This window comes from Oryctolagus cuniculus, chromosome 6 (assembly GCF_964237555.1).
Source record: "Oryctolagus cuniculus chromosome 6, mOryCun1.1, whole genome shotgun sequence".
NCBI classification, from domain to species: Eukaryota; Metazoa; Chordata; class Mammalia; order Lagomorpha; family Leporidae; genus Oryctolagus; species Oryctolagus cuniculus.
In genome coordinates, this window is record NC_091437.1 from 62643722 (window position 1) to 62660151 (window position 16430).

At 56.0% G+C, this 16430-nt stretch overlaps 1 long non-coding RNA gene across 1 annotated transcript; it reads left to right on the top strand.

Annotated features, from left to right (window-relative positions):
* The first annotated feature begins 7195 nt into the window (after positions 1 to 7195).
* On the top strand, positions 7196 to 11615 carry LOC138850217 (uncharacterized). The gene is made up of 2 exons (XR_011389910.1): positions 7196 to 7874; positions 10088 to 11615. It is a non-coding gene; the product is annotated as an uncharacterized lncRNA (long non-coding RNA).
* Positions 11616 to 16430: the final 4815 nt, after the last annotated feature.

Genomic DNA, 16430 nt, shown 5'->3' on the forward strand with positions numbered 1-16430 from the left:
AAGCGGGCCCCTGGGCTGTGGGGACCACGGTCACCCTCCTACCGTTGGATGGGATGATGGGCACACTGGTAGCCGTGGGCTTCATCTGCCCGTCTGTGCTATGCCAGGAGCCTTCTGCCCGCCTTGTCTAACCAGAAGCGAGGCTTGGCGGGGGGACATGCTATGACACCTGCCTACCCAGGGGAGAGGGATCTGGAAGGCGATCTGGGGAATTTGGGCTGGTGGCCTCTGGGTGGAGGCTAAGGCAGCTCGTGCCTTGGAGGCAGCCACTCCTAGTGGCCACCAGAGGGCACCAAAGCACAGCACAAGCTGAGTAAAGAGGCTCCGTGCCTATAGATTGGAGGGAACAACCTTGCGTCCAAGCAAGGCGCCTGCAGCTCTCTCCGTCTCCTCCAGGGCTCCCCACCCTGAGGCTGCCTGTCACCGGTGCTCCAGGCTACGGAGCCCCCGATCCCGCAGGCATTGGGGATATTTGATATTTGCTAGCTGGAGCCCCCAGTCCCTGAGCACCAATCATGCGCCCCAGGTTGTAGGCACACGAGAGACACAAAGGAACCAGACAGAGACAGTCCAGACCACGGATTGCCAGACCTGGTTGTGAAGACTCAAGTCACCGGGCCCGGCATTGTGATGTGATGGGTGAAGCCACCATCTGCGACGCTGCCATCCCATGTGGGCGCAGCTCCGGCCATAACGGCCATTTGGGGAGTGAACCATTGGATGGAAGATCTCTATCGCTCTCTGCCTCTGCCTCTCTGTTATTCTGCATTTAAAAAAAAAGACACCTGAGTCTCACATCAGACTTCCTCACATCACTTCCTGGCTCCAGCTCCACGCTGGCTCCCTGCAAATGCACGCCCTGCAGGGCTCCAGGAGTTGGGCTCCTGACACCCACGTGGAAGACCTGGATTGAGTTCCCCTCCAGCCTCAGCCCAGCCCTGGCCAGCGTGGGCATTTGGGAAATTAGCCAGTAGATGGAAACTCACTGCCTCTCCCAGAGAGTCATTTAAACAACACACAGCATCATCTTTAGCTCTGGAGCTGCACAAAGCAGGCTGTGGGTTGGATCTGCCGCGTGGGCTGGCATTGGCTGACCCTGGTGGAGGGAGGTGGGAGAAATTGCACAGGGGCCGCCAAAGACCCGACAGTGGGAGGAAGTGGTGCCGCAGAGGCGGCAGGGAAGGGGCCAGTGGGGGGGACAGCACAGGCCTCAGTGCAAGATGGGACATTCTGGGTGATCTTGCCCAGAAGGCAGGAGGGAGCCAAGGCCTTTCCTTTAAATTTCAGGTTACATAAGAAGGTGTCTGACTTATTTTCCCATCTGTCCCCTCCACTGTCCCTCAGACTCATGGCAGGGTTGGCTCTGGGGCCCTTCGAAGACCCTCAGTCACTCAGGCAGTATCCTCCTGAGACCTTCTTCTTTTAACAAAGATTTGTTTATTTATTTGAAAGGCAGAGTGACAGAGAGAGGGAGAGCAGTCTTCCATCAGCTGGGTCACTCCCCCAAATGATTGCAATAGCTGAGGCCAGTCCAGGGTGAAGGCAGGAGCCAGGAGCTCCTTCTGGGTCTCCCACGTGGATGGCAGAGGCCCAAGCACTCAGGCCATCCTCCACTGCTTTTCCAGGCGCATTAGCAGGGAGCTGGATTGGAAGTGGAGCAGCCGGGACTCGAACTGGTGCTCATGTGGGCTGCTGGCACCACAGGTGGGGTTCTATCTGCTGCATCACAGCGCTGGCCCTCTGTAGACTTCAAATCATCTTGAGGTTTCTTATAATAGCTAAGACGATGTAAACCCTCAGTAACTAGTCATTACACGACAGTGTTTAGGGCTTACTGACAAGGCAAAGTGTACAGGTGCTCAGCTCAGGGGCAGTAATTGTTTCAAGTATTTTTCATCCTCACTTGATTCACTCTGCAGAGGTGGGACGCACGGATGCAGAAGGCCAACCGTGTGCGTCTTCCTAGCTTCTGCTTGCAGGAACCCACTGAGATGCTCAGCGTCGTTGTCTGTGTTTTCAGTGGCACTGTCGACGCTGCTGCCTGCATCTGTTGCCCCCCCCCCCCAGCTCTGGGGCCCAGCCGTGCCCGGGAGTGGGAAGCTGGGTCACACGCACTGCAGGGGCTGTGTCACAGCAGGGAGAAGCCGGGCTGCTGTCCTCAAAGGGCACTGGGGAGTCAGGCTGTCCCCACTCTGCAGCTGTTTCCACACCAGCGCTCTGATTACAGGCACAGCCCAGCCCTCCTGGGGGCTTTGGCTGGAACAGCCCCTGCTTTGCTGCTGCGAGAGGGGATCCCACGTGAGGACTGATGGCAGAGAGGGCCCCAGAAGGTCTCTGCTTGGGCCTAGGCACCTAATTTTGGCCCTCAGTCTGGACATCGGCCAGGGTAGCATGCTCTCTGATCGTGGGGCCTGGAGCTCAGCCCGCTGGACCGTTAAAGCCACACAATTAACCCCTGGCACTGCCAAGGCTGTGGCCATGGTGACACCTCTCTGGTGCCCTGTGCAGCCAAGAGCTAAGGTCATCAGCTGGGGCCTCTGCAGGGGCATAAGCATCCGCCTGGTTGGAGGCTGCCTGAGGTTCCATCAGATGCACCTGCTCGCCGGGATCTGCTTCCAGATCCAGTCATTAGCTCAAGGTCTGCCTCCTAAGGGAGCTGCCTGGCCATCAGCCAATCTTGGTCAAATCTTCTGGTGTGTCTGGGCCCCAGGAACTAGCATGAGCACCAGGAACTCAGCACAGGCACCAGGAACCCGGCACGGGAACCAAAAACTCAGCACAGGAACCAGGAACTCAGCACAGGAACCAAAAACTCAGCACGAACACCAGGAACTCAGGATGGGCACCAGGAACTCAGCATGAGCACCAGGAACTCAGCATGGTACTAGGAACTCAGCACAGGAACCAAAAACTCAGCACGGGCACCAGGAACCCAGCACAGGAACCAAAAACTCGGCACGGGAACCAGGAACTCAGCACAGGCACCAGGAACTCAGCATGAACACCAGGAACTCAGCACAGGCACCAGGAACTCAGCACGGGCACCAGGAACTCAGCATGGGCACCAAGACTCAGCATGAGCACCAGGAACTCAGCATGAGCACCAGGAACTCAGCACAGGCACCAGGAATTCAGCACGGGCACCAGGAACCCAGTACAGGCACCAGGAACTCAGCACGGGCACCAGGAACTCAGCACAGGCACCAGGAACTCAGCATGGGCACCAAGAACTCAACATGAGCACCAGAACTCAGCACGGACACCAGGAACTCAGCACAGGCACCAGGAACTCAGCATGAGCACCAGGAACTCAGCATGAGCACCAGGAACTCAGCATGGCTCCTGCACAGTCCCTGTCCTGAGGGGTCTCACGCTTTGGTGGGAGACAGGCAGGTCCATCAGCAGCCTTTCAACACGGGACACCTGTTCCAACAGGTGGTCCAGGCAGGTGATTGCAAACAGTGGACTAGAGGGGGTGGTTAAGCCTCTGCCGTGACACTGGCGTCCCTTACCAGACTGCCGTTTTCAGTCCCTGGTGCTCTGCTTCCCATTCGGCTCCCTGCTGATGCACCTGGGGAAGCAGTGGAAGGTGGCTCAAGTGCTTGGGCCCCTGCCACTCCAGTGGGAAACCTGGGTGGAATTCCTGGCTCCCAGCTGTTGCAACCATTTGGGGAGTGAGCCAGCAGATGGACGATCTCTCTCTGATCTCCCTCTCTGCCTCTCCATCTCCTTCTCTATCATTCTGCCTTACAAGTAAATAAATGAATCTTTTAAAGGAAAGAAGATGGCAAGATGCGTGGAGACACAAGGGCCAATTCCTCAGGTCCCTGCACCCCGCCTCCCCTCCTGGGAGCAGCCACAGCCGCCAGGCTGGCCTGCACCCTCTGGGAGCCCCTTTCTCCAAGAAAGAAGGCAAGGAAGAGGCAAGCCCACGTGCCGGAGCTGTTTCTAGGAGGTGATCACACGGAGGAATGCCAACACCCCCCAGTTCTTGCCCACAGCATCAAGCTGGCCACGCTGGCGAGAACTGTACTTACCCGGGTGCTGGGTGCTCTGTGCTTTGTCTGTAGCAACTGATATCCTCCTAACGACTCGGACAAGCACTGTGCTGGTCTCACTCTGTGGGGAGGGAGCCAGGGGGCCCCCGCTGGGCCCGTGCTGGACCCAGGGGCACGGGGTTTCCAGGCAGCCACGCCTTGGAACTCAGGCCTCAGACACTCAGCTCTTGGTAGGATACGCGTGGGAAGGGACTCACTGTGTTGATGGACAGGTGGCTTTTAAATTTTCCGCAGCGTTTGCAAGCTGCCTCTGCAGAGATCCCACGGATTGAGCGTCCCACGAAGCTCACGAGGTGGCACCAGCGCCCTCCCGCGGCAGCCGTCAGGGCCCGCACCGCCTCCGCGCATCCGAGAGGAGAAGACCTGTCTGGCTTGGTGGTTCGGCCTCGCGTGGCCAAAGAGGTCATGCCTGTTTCCCAGCAGACCAGAACAATCTCATAGAAACTGGGTCACACAGGCGGGAGCCCCCAGGCGGAAGCGGCGTTTCGGTATGGGGTGAGGGCGGAGGATTCGGCGCCGGCAGGTCCTGGGTGTGTGGGGCTGCAGGGCGCTGCGGGCGGGTGGAGGGACCGAGGCACTGGCCTCATCTGCAGATCCCCGAATCCCTAAGGCTCCGGCCCGCTGTTCCCCATGGGCTCCCAGTGAGCGGGCAAGGACCCCTTCCAGCGTCCGCGGAGGGCCCCTGCGGCTGAGCCTCCCGCGCAGCGGCCCCACGGCCCATCCCTCGGGGCCCCACCGGCGCGGGCGCGCGTACATCCTCGTTAGCACGGTTCAGCGGCCGCGCCAGTAATGGATCTACACGCGGCCCAGTGTGGACAGCGGCTAATGGGGATGGATGGGGCGGGAGGTGCCGCTCAGGGACGCTCACCCGGAGGCCCGCGCAAGGCAGAGGGGGCAGGCAGGACACCTGCTGCCTCTGCTTCCAAGCGGGGCCCTGAGCAGGCCGAGGGGATGGGGGCGGGTGGGCCGCAGCGTGGCTCTGGAATTCAGCTGCCCAGGGCGCAAGAAGGCGCCAGGGTGGGGGGCTGGGGGTGGAGAGTAGAGCCAGTCTAGAAGGTGGGGATGGAACCTCAGGATGGTGTCCAGGGGACTGAGAGCACCAGGCTTAGGCAGGTGGTGTCCCCATGAGGGTGGGAGAGAGGGGGACTCGTGGCCTAGCTGGACTGGGCAGCCCTGGGGCAGAGCTGCCACAGGAGCCCACCACCGCCCCAGTGGTCACTCAGTGAAGAAATAGGCATGGTGGGGGCGGGGTGCAGCCCTGTGGTGTAGAAGGTTAAGCCTCTGCCTGCAGTGCCAGTTGGAGTCCTGGCTGCTCCACTTCCAATCCAGCTCCCTGCTAATGCACCTGGGAAAACAGCAGAGGATGGCCCAAGTGCTTGGACCCCTGCATCCATGTGGGAGACCTGGAGGAAACTCTGGCTTCTGGCTGGCCCAGCCCCACCTGTTGCAGTCATTTAGGGAGGGAACCAGCAGATGAAAGACCTCTGTCTCTCTCTCTCCTCTCTCTCCTCTCTCTCCCCCTCTCTCCTCTCTTTTCTCTCTCTCTATCTCTCTCTCTGCTTTTCAAATAAATAAATAAATAAATCTTAAAAAAAAAGAAAAGAAAGCAATGGGCATTGGGCAGGCGGAGTTGTGGCACATCGGGTTAAGCTGATGTCTGCAGCCTGCATCAAAGTGCTGCTCCAAGCCGGATGCTGCTGTTAGGGCTGCAGGGGCCTGAGGGGACCTGGCCCCCATAGGAAGGTGACCACAAACCACAGGGGTGGTGTCTCAGGTGCAAAGACCCCGCTGAAGACGTGGTCACATCCTGCACCCTGGCTCTGCACTCCCCCCAACCCACAGTGCCACTCCCTGGACACCTGGTCAGTTTCTTTGTATCCTGGAAGGACTTACCTAGATGTCCCTTCCTTTCCCTGGTTGTCTCTCCTCCCCCTTGCCCTCTCCTCTAGGCGCCTACCTCTTCCAGGTCAAGGAGAGCAGTCAGCCTTCCCTAGCCATGGGCTGTCTGTAATTCAACCAACCATGGGTCAAAAATACTTGAACGAAAGATGCACCTGTACTAAACATGTACAGACTCTTTTCTTGTCATTATTCCCTGAACAATACAGTGTAACGGCTCCTTACATAGCATTTACACCGTATTAGGTGTTTTAAGTGATCCAGAGACGATGTCAAGTCTGTGGGAGGTTCTATGCAAATTCTGGGCATATTTTTATCTATTCTGGACCTATTTTATATAAGGGACTTGAGCATTTGTGGACTTGATATTCAAAGGAGTTCCTGAACCAATTTCTTGCTGATACTAAGAGAGTGCTGTGAGCTTGTGCTGTCATGGATCCCAGTAAAATATGATCTGGAAGTATATTCTGCACGTCAGCATCAAGTTGTGATTTTAAAAGAACACAACATCTGGGCCGGCGCCGCGGCTCACTAGGCTAATCCTCCACCTTGCGGCGCCGGCACACCGGGTTCTAGTCCTGGTTGGGGCGCCAGATTCTGTCCCGGTTGCCCCTCTTCCAGGCCAGCTCTCTGCTGTGGCCAGGGAGTGCAGTGGAGGATGGCCCAAGTCCTTGGGCCCTGCACCCCATGGGAGACCAGGAGAAGCACCTGGCTCCTGCCATCAGATCAGCGCGGTGCGCAAGCCGCAGCAGCCATTGGAGGTGAACCAACGGCAAAGGAAGACCTTTCTCTCTGTCTCTCTCTCACTGTCCACTCTGCCTGTCAAAAACAAAACAAAACAAAACAAAAAAACACAACATCTTAGCAGCCAGAAATAAGAGGGGATTTCTGTAATCTGATCAAGATTGCCTAGCAGACACACAGAATGAACTTTGTACTTAGTGTGGAAGCGTTAGTAGCGGGAATAGGACAAGGATGTGAGTCCAAGGGCTCCTGTTAGGCATTGTTTGCAGTTGTAGCCAACACAATAACACAAGAAAATAAATGTGAGGATTAGAAGGGAAGAGACAAGGGCAGGGGCTGTCACTTCTTGTTTTCAGCGAAGCAGATACTTAATAACTGTTGTCTAATTGAAGAAAAATCCAGGGAGTCCATAAAGCAGTTTCTTGAAGGCAGTGGGGGGTGGAATGGACTCTGTCATAGCAGGAGTCTGAGGGAATTCACTGGTCCTCAAGAGATGCCGTCAGCCACGGACCTGTCAGAAAGACAGACGCGTGCTATTTCCTGAGACTGGACTGCAAGGAGGGTGCTCTCAGAACGTCGGGAAAATGATTCAGCTTCCAAAACAATGGCCATCTACATGCTCCCACGGACTTACCCCAAGGGTAAAGCTAAAAACTTGATGTGGGGCTCCAAATCCCGTTAAACTCGTCCGTGAGAGCTGCGAGGACAGAGGCTTGGGCCCCAGGAAGTCGTTCTGCTCTTTCTGGCGGGGGACTTGGAGTATCCCCACCCCTGGGATTCTAGAACATCTGTTCCCCGATGGATTCCAGGACACCGAGTTCCGTCGCTGCGTGACATCAGTGCCTGACACCTCAGGGTTCTTGCTGTGTCTGTGACCTGCTCACGAACACTTGCTGCTGCACTACTCCTGCTTCTGCTGGCTCCCATCTCTTCCACCATCTTCCACCGGGGTTTCTGCCTGGAGGATCCTCCCCCACCCTGGTCCATGTTCTTCGAGGGCTGTGGGCACTGAGCCCTGTCCCGTCTGTCCATCCCATCAGGCAGAGACACTCCCTGTCCTCCAGGGTCTGGAGCCCCTGGCAGCCCGCTTCCTACCTGTGGTCTCAGAGTGAGGCTGACACAGAGAACTGCACATGGGGCCTTGAACAGGTTTGTGGGAGATGGAATTAAAAGGTAAGTTTATTTTGGTGCAAGAGAATTTTGAAAAGCATGCATATGAGGGGTCTTTCTTATGCTCATGGGAAATGCGTATGACGAAAAAACATGCATGGATTTTAATTTTTTAAGATTTATTTATTTATTTGAAAGGCAGAATTAATTACTGAGAGGCAGAAAGACAGAGAGAGAGAGGCAGAGAGAGAGAGAGAGAGGTCTTCAATCTGCTGGTTCACTCCCCAAATGGCCACCATGGCTAGAGCTGAATTGAATCAAAGACAGGAGCCAGGAGCTTCTTCCGGGTTTCCCACGTGGGTGTAGGGGCCCAAGGACTTGGGCCATCTTCTACTGCTTTCCCAGGCCATAGCAGAGAGCTGGATCGTGTGGGGAGCAGCCCGGACTGGACTGAGTTACTGGAATTAAGACTTATTCTATGCATCTGCTCTCCCACAATATGGCGCTGGGAGAGAAGTAAACAGCTTCTGCACAGCTGCCTCCAGTTCAGCTAATAAACTGTAGGACTTGCTCCTGATTGGAGGAGAGCAGCGTACTCGGCGTGTGGGCAGCCGAGTTGGGATTGGCGGAGGAGGACTATAAAGGAGGAGAGAGACGGCATGCACCGGGAACATCTATGGGGAACATCTAGCTGAAGGAACACCTGTGCAGCCCCCGAGAGAACCGGCCGGTGGTGTGCCGCTCCCCTGTGGAAGTGGGGAATGTGGCCAGGGGGAACTGCCCTTCCACGGAGGTGGAAGGGATAGTAGCCAACCCGGGAAGAACCAGCAGCAAACCCGGGGAGGGCCGAGCAGACGAAAGAACAGCGCAGGGTTTAGTGTCGTTCCTCCACGAAGAGGGGGAGCGACAGATCGGAAGTGGAGCAGCCGGGACATGAACTGGCGCCCATATGGGATGCCAGCACTGCAGGTAGTGGCTTTACTCGCTACGCCACAGCACTGGCCCCTTAACCCCAGTTTCTGTGAGCTTTCTGAAGTGCCCCCATAGTCAGAAGGGGGTGGCAAACCCTTGCTTGGTGATGGTGCCCAAGCCCCTAGATGCAGCCATGTCTGATGGCAGAGTCTTTTTCCATGTGCTCTGCCAGCAGAGGCAGGAAGCAAACAGCTCCCTCAGGAGCCCAGGGCACCAGTCCTGAACCCTTCCTAGGCTGTGCTGACCCCTCCAAGGGTGCTGGCCCTGAGCTCCCAGGAGGGGTGGAGCAGGGGTCAGGCATCAGGCCGAGTAAAGTCAACCTCCCAGGTAGGATTTACAAACAGTAAAGTCCACTGCAAGTCTGCGCTGCATTCCACCAGCGCCATGAGACAGAGCCTTTCCGTCAACCTGCAAGCGTCAGTCCTTCCACGTCCGCCTCCGTGTCTCTCCCCGCCTGGCGCCACAGAGCTGCCTCCTGTCCTGGGCTGGGAGGGAGCTTAGATTTTTTTTTCCTGTAGCAGGGGTGGGGTACATCTAGCCTCATGGGTCAGATAAGGCCTAGGAAATCATTTGGTCTGGCCTCACAGGTGGGACTTGAAATCCAATCAATGTAGAGCAAGGCTCATTTTTTTTTTTTTAAAAAGAGTTATTTATTTGAAAGTCAGAGTTAGAGAGAGAAGGAAAGGCAGAGAGAGAGGGAGGTCTTCCATCCGCTGGTTCACTCCCCAATTGGCCACAATGGCTGGAGCTGCACCGATCCGAAGCCAGGAGCCAGGAGCTTCTTCCAGGTTTCCCACACAGGTGCAGGGGTCCAAGGACTTGGGCCATCTTCCACTGCTTTCCCAGGCCATATAGGAGAGCTGGATCAGAAGTGGAGCAGCCGGGACTTGAACCTGTGCCCATTCTGGATGCTGGCACTGCAGGTGGTGGCTTTACCTCCTATGCCACCCCTCCAGCCCCAGAGCAGGGCTCATCTTGAACTTGATTGAGTTACAAACACCCAAGTGGCCCTTGGCAGGAAAAGCTTCTCCCCCTGCCTAGAGCTTCCTGCACAGACAGTCCTCGGTGGTTTCAGGTTCCTGGTTTGTGAATCTATAGACTCTGACCGAAGTGTACATGTAACCCCCAATCAATACTCATGACGTTTTCTTGTGGTTGTCCGCGGCCATTTGCGGGGTGGGGGACGTTGCCTGCCCACAGCGATGCTCTGTGTCCTTGTTTCCATTCTTCGACTAAACAAGTGTCTTTTTCCCCCCCGTAGACCATTTAGTGCTACCTCTTCCGCATTTTTGTGGCTTTTCTAGGTTGATGACTTTGCTCTTGAACATGGCCCCCAAGCACCGGCAGGGCTGAGGTGTTGGCTGCTGTCCCTAAACCAAAGAAGGCTGTGGCATGCCTCGCAGAGGAAATACGGGTGCTGGAGACGTTACAGGTGTTAGAAAACGTGTTAGAGAAGCTGCACGCCAGCATGAGTTACAGCGCTATTGGCCACAAGTTCAATGCTAATAAATCCACAATATATATTTTTTCTTAAGGATTTTTATTTGTTGGAGCTGGCATTGTGTTATAACAGGTTAAGGTGCTGCCTGCAACACCAGAATCCCATAGAGTTGCCCATTCAAGTCTTGGCTGCTCTTTTTTTTTTTTTTTTTTAAAGATTTATTTATTTATTTGAAAGGCAGAGATATGGAGAGAGAGACAGAGATCTTCCATCTGCTGGTTTGCTCCCCAGGCTGGGCCACACCAAAGCCAGGAGCTTCTTCAGGGTCTCCCAGGTGGCCCAAGCACTTGGGCCATCCTCCATTGCCTTCCCAGGCACATTAGCAGGGAGCTGGATCAGAAGTGGAGCAGCTGGGACTGGAACTAGCGCTTCAGTATGGGATGCCAACGTCTGTGCCACAACCCGGGCCCCAACAACGTACATGAAACAGTGTGGATTTCACGAGAGGGAACAGAGCCGTGGAGTTCTGTGTGGATCAGCTGATGGGAGCGCTGGGACCGCAGCCTTGCAGGAGCCTCAGCGCGGTACTTCTCGAGGAGCAGTGGGTCAGTGCTGGTGCGTCTGTGTCCCAGGGGTGTATTCCTGGCACATGGCCATGACTGATGAGAGCTGACCGGGGATGGAACCACGGCACACAGGAGCCTCAGCAACCGCGCTAGGGACCCAGCAGTCCGTGCCTGTGGTGGTCGGGGGCTGCCCGTCCTGAGGAGGCGCCACTGTTTCCTTCTTCATTCACCAGTTGCTGGAACATTCGCCTCGTTTCCCATTTTTGGGCAATTAGGAAGCAAGCCGCCCTGAACCCTGTGTATAAATCTCCGTGTGGACATATGTTTGCATTTCCACTCTAAATATTTTCATAGGAGGAAATAAATTCAGTGTTTTTTTTTATCTTTATAGTAGCTCCACGAAGCAGCGCCTTTACGTGTGGAAGGAGATGGCGCTCAGGGCTGTGGTGGGCTGTGGGACACCACTCGGCTCCTGGTGACCACTGTCCTGAATGCTGTGCCCCCTCCCTGGCGGAGGCTGCGGGTCCCGACTTGGAGTCGGCCCCACTGTGGGATGAGAAGGACCTTGGCTCAGTCACTGGCTCCTCATGGATGCTGTCCTTGGAAGGTGTCTCCCCAAGTTCGCTGGCGGGAAGCTTGGTCCCAGTGCAGCCGTGTTGAGAGGTGACGGCACCCCGATTGGGCTTGGAGGGCGTGGCTTTGCTGTAACAGTGAGTTCTCTGAGACACCTGCTGTGCCACCATCCGGTCAGTACCCACCCACCCTGTCACATGATACTACAAAAAGCCAAGAAGATACCAGCACCATCATCTCGGATGTCCCAGCCCCACAAACCATAAGCTAAATGAACTCTATTCTTCATAAATTACCCCATCTGCGGAACTCCATTACAGCAGCAGAAAATGGATGAAGACGGTGAACCCCAAGCTCTTCAGCTGCAAAATGTGCAGTTTCTGTAGCCGCCAGGGACCTCTCAGCTCTCCAAGGCTGTGACCTTGACCCTGCTGCTAGCCTGAGCCAGCTGCACACCTGGCCCCAGTCAGCTCGTTGGGAGCTGATCCGGGCTAGAACCAGGTACGACAGAGTCTGGGTGGCTGGCTGCCCTGAATCCATTCCCCCTGCTGGAGGTAGCAGCAGCAGTTTTTGCCGGGGGACCCCTCCTCTTTCATCACCTGCCACCCAGTGGGGACTGCCCACCCTGGCCTGGGCTCGGCCAGCTGGTCTACCTCTGTTGTCAGGCCTGAGGTCTGAGCAGAAACCTGAGACAGAAATGGAGAAATGGCTCCAGGCAGCCCCTTGACCTTGCCCTTCCCAGACCAGCAGTGCCAGCTACTGGCAAGTCAACTGCCTGGCGACCTTTCAGCGTGTTCTGGAAGCTTCCTGTTGCTGGCACTCAGATGCTCTGCCTAGTGTAGGGGTACCTCCCTCATGGACCTGAGGCCTCAGCACTGGCTCAGCATTTCACAGGCCCCATTTCTGGGCTTGGGGAAACCCTGGGAGAGGGACAGTCTGGTGCTGAGCACCCGGCCTGGGAGCAGACAGGATGACCTGGTTCCGGAAGTGCCCTTTGCCCTCTGGGGCTCATCTTCTTCATCTCTAAAGTGGGCACTGTGACCCTGGCCTCTTCCTTTGTCATCGACCACCTCCTGTGGGCTGGGCTCTGTCTGTGGCACTGGGGAGACAGGGGAAGGGGAGGAGGGACCCAGACAGGCACCTGCCCTAGTAGAGGGGAGGCAGCTGATGAATTGCTGCAGCTGGTGAAGACAGAGGACGTCCCAATGTCCTGGGGTCAACTTGGGATGCTGTTCAGACCTTGGTCAATCTTTGGGCCAGAAACTGATGTTGGCCGTCTTAAGCAAAATTCACTGGAAGGAAAAGGCAGAGGCCAGGACAGCCCTGGGGAGCTGAGTCCACTCCTTGCAGCCGCACAGGTTATGCACTGAGACACCCATCAGAAGCGGAGAACACGGTAAGCTAGAACGCATGCAACGCACCCAACCCTGACCATCGCCGACAGTTGGGCAAAATCAGTCACCGCAAAGCCTGTTTTGTAGCACGTGCTGAGTGGCTCCTGCAGTTTATTGGCTGTCGTACCGGAAGTGAGAACAGAATGCTTGTGCGGTTCACCCAGGCACCATTGTAAAATCAAAAAATTGTGAGTAGAGCCACGGAAGCCGGGGGCCATCTGTGGAGAGGATTTATAGCAAAGGCTCCTTAGGGTGTGGTCATCAGGATGAGAAATTCTGCTGGATTCCAGGGGGTCTGCACGCAACAGGGTGGGGGGCGGGGCGTCGTGATGGACAGCCCACCAAGCCACGCAGCGACTAGGGAGGCGGTGGTCCTCAGATGCTCCCCCTCCCGCCCCCAACCTCCACTCCCCCGGGGAAACCGAGGGAAATGCGGGTGCTGGAGTGGGATGGGGGTCGGGAGGAGAGGCAGCCTCACCTGCAGCCCCCCCCCCCCCCCCCCCGCCCAGCGGCCGCCCCGGGGCGGGGCTTCGCACCTGTTCTTTCTCTGACCCCGCACCGGAACACGCCGGGGCTTCAGGCACGTTCGTGCCGGAGGTGGAAGGGGTGAAGCTTGGCGCACGTGCCCTGCCTGCTGGGAGTTCCGAGTGGAGCAGCGGAGGAGGCAGCGACGCTCAGTGCGGTCCCTGCCGTCCCTCACCCGGGCGCTGGGGATACCCGGGAGGGGTGCCCGCCAGGACGGGTGGCCTGGGGCAGCTGCAGGGGCTCTGCTGGGAAGGCTGAGCAGGGCGGCGGCAGAGCGCAGGGACAGCGCTCCCGGGGGACCCCGGCTGTGTCCTGTGGACCTTGGCGGGAAGTGGGGGCTGGGCAGACCTGCTCGGAGCTGTCCAGCGGTGAGCTGGGGGGAGGGGAGACAGGACGGAGGAGGGGGCAGGGAGGAGGAGCCCTTAGGGGTAGGGGGAAGGAAACCGGGTTGGGGTGGCGGACGGACCCCTGCCTGCCTCCTGCGGAGGACACCCCAAGGTTACCTTGGCCCGGGGCTCCCTGGCTGAGCTGCGGGCGGTGACAACAGGAGCCGCAGCCTCTCCGAGTTTTATTATCATTCAAATGAGGACGTGGAGAGGTATTTCATTTGATTGGTAGAATAATAGCAGCCATTTATCTACCTTCTCTCAACCTTTCATATCTGTTTCACTATTTTATGGGATCGCATACATCATAGTAAAGGCAAAAATGTATTTTTTTTCCTCTTGACTCGGGGCTGGCGGGGATGGGGGGTGGGGGGCGGTTCTGGGCTGGGAAGGAGGCGCTCAGGAGAGCTGGCGGGAGCTGAAGGAAATGAAATCGAAAAAGACTATTACTGGTGACAGTTACCTCTGAACGGGAAGAAGCAGCTCCCAGCGCAGAGCCACAGGAGGGTTTAGACGGAGGACCTCAGAGCCTCCAGCGCTGGCTGCAGGGACAGGCAGAGGCCGATGGGGACAGGGGTGGGGTCCGGGGAGCAGGAGGGGCTTTGGGGAGACAGCAGCAAGCCTGGCACAAGGGGCAGGGGGCCCAGCTGTTGGATTTGGTCCTCTTGCTTCAGGTGTGATAAATCCCACGTGCTTTGGAAACCATGTGACAGGACAGGTGCAGATTTGTGGCTGCCAGCACGGAGCCCAGCCCCCTCAACCCTCCCCAGAGGGAACACTGTTAAGCAGTTTTCTTGCTCCTGATTTTACCAATACTGCAGAAAGTTCATGGAAATATGATTAAAAGATAAGTTTAGTTCGGTGCCAACAATTTGAAATCCATGCAGTTTTTTTTCACAATATGTATTTTCCATGAGCTTTAAAAAATGTATTTGAGAGGCAAAGACATGTGTGTGACAGAGAGGGAGGTGTGTGTGTGTGTGTGTGAGAGAGAGAGATAGAGATAGAGATAGAGAGAGCGCGCTCCAATCCACTGGTTCACTCCCCAAATGCCCACAGTGGCCAGGGGACAAAGCCAAGGGCCAACTCAACTCAAGTCTCCCACATGAGTGGTGGGAACCCGTTTACGTGAGCCACCACTGCTGCTGCCCAGGGTCTGCGTTAGCAGGCACTGGAGTCGGGAGCTGGGGCCGGGCACCTAACCCATTAACTCCTAGATGAGATGTGAGTATCTTAACCGCTAGGGCTTTTTTTTTTTTTTTTTTTGATAGGCAGAGTGGACAGTGAGAGAGAGACAGACAGAAAGGTCTTCCTATGCCATTGGTTCACCCTCCAATGTGCGCACCGCACTGATCCGATGGCAGGAGCCAGGTGCTTCTCCTGGTCTCCCGTGGGGTGCAGGGCCCAAGCACTTGGGCCATTCTCCACTGCAATCCCGGGCCACAGCAGAGAGCTGGCCTGGAAGAGGGGCAACCGGGACAGAATCTGGCGCCCCAACCGGGACTAGAACCTGGTGTGCCGGAGCCGCAAGGCGGAGGATTAGCCTAGTGAGCCGCGGCGCCGGCCACAGCTAAGGCTTTTAAAGACCCATTGTGTACCTTCGAAGAAGTGATGCTGTTTTGTGGATTGCTTTCTCCTTTCCTTTTTAAAGATTTATTTTATTTATTTGAAAGACAGAGTTACAGAGAGAGGTAGAGTCAGAGAGAGAGAAAGGTCTTCATTCTGTTGGTTCACTCCCCAAATGACTGCAACCGAAGCCAGGAGCAGTAGCTTCTTCCAGGTCTCACACATGGGTGCAGGGGCCCAAGGACTTGGGCCATCTTCCACTGCTTTCCCTGGCCGTAGCAGAGTTGGATCAGAAGAGGAGCAGTCGGGACTTGAACCGACGCCCACATGGGATGCCGGCACTGTAGGCTGGGGCTTTAACCCACTACACCGCAGTGCCGGCCCCAGCTTTCTCCTTTCTTAAAAGATGCAGTACTGTGTTATTGGCATTCCCCCACCTCACTATGTTTGCATAGATGCAAGGGGGTCTCAGTCACTGCTAGAAGTGTCCCAAGGTGCTCTCATGTGACTGCCCTGTGACGAATGCTTGGTGGCTTCTACTTTTTTTGTGTGTTTTAAGATGTATTTTATGTATCTGAAAGAGTCATGGAGAAAGAGAGAGAGATTGAGAGATGTGTCAATTGCTGGTTCAGTCCCCAGATAGCCTCAAAGGCCAGTAACAACCAATGCCTGTAACACCAGCATCCCATGTGAGTGTCAGAGTCCTGGCTGCTCCACTTCCAATCCAGTTTCATGCTAACACACCTGGGAAAACAGTGGAAGTTGGCCCAAGTGCTTGGGCCCCTGCACCAGTGTGGAAAATCCATAAAAAGCTCCTGGCTCCTGGCTTTGGTCTGGCCATTATGGCCATTTGGGGAGTGAACCAATAGATGGAAGCTCTCCCTTTCTGTCTCCCCCTCCCTGTCTCTATAACCCTGCCTTTCAAAAAATTAAAATAAAATTCTCTTTTTTTCCAATGCCAATGAGTCTTGATTTATTCTTTGTATTTCCCAGAGAAAGCAGAAGGGGTGGGGGGAATCAGTATGTGTGTTACAAAGTGATTAGAACATGGGAAAGGAAGTACCCAGTACAGCAAAATCATCCTTCAAATAAACACACTCCTGTGCTAGGGTCACCAAACCCAAGGGAGTTTTAGTGTCCTGCTGCTCAGGAATGAGGGGAAGGGGTCAGTGAGAGAACAGACAGGAATTTCCCAC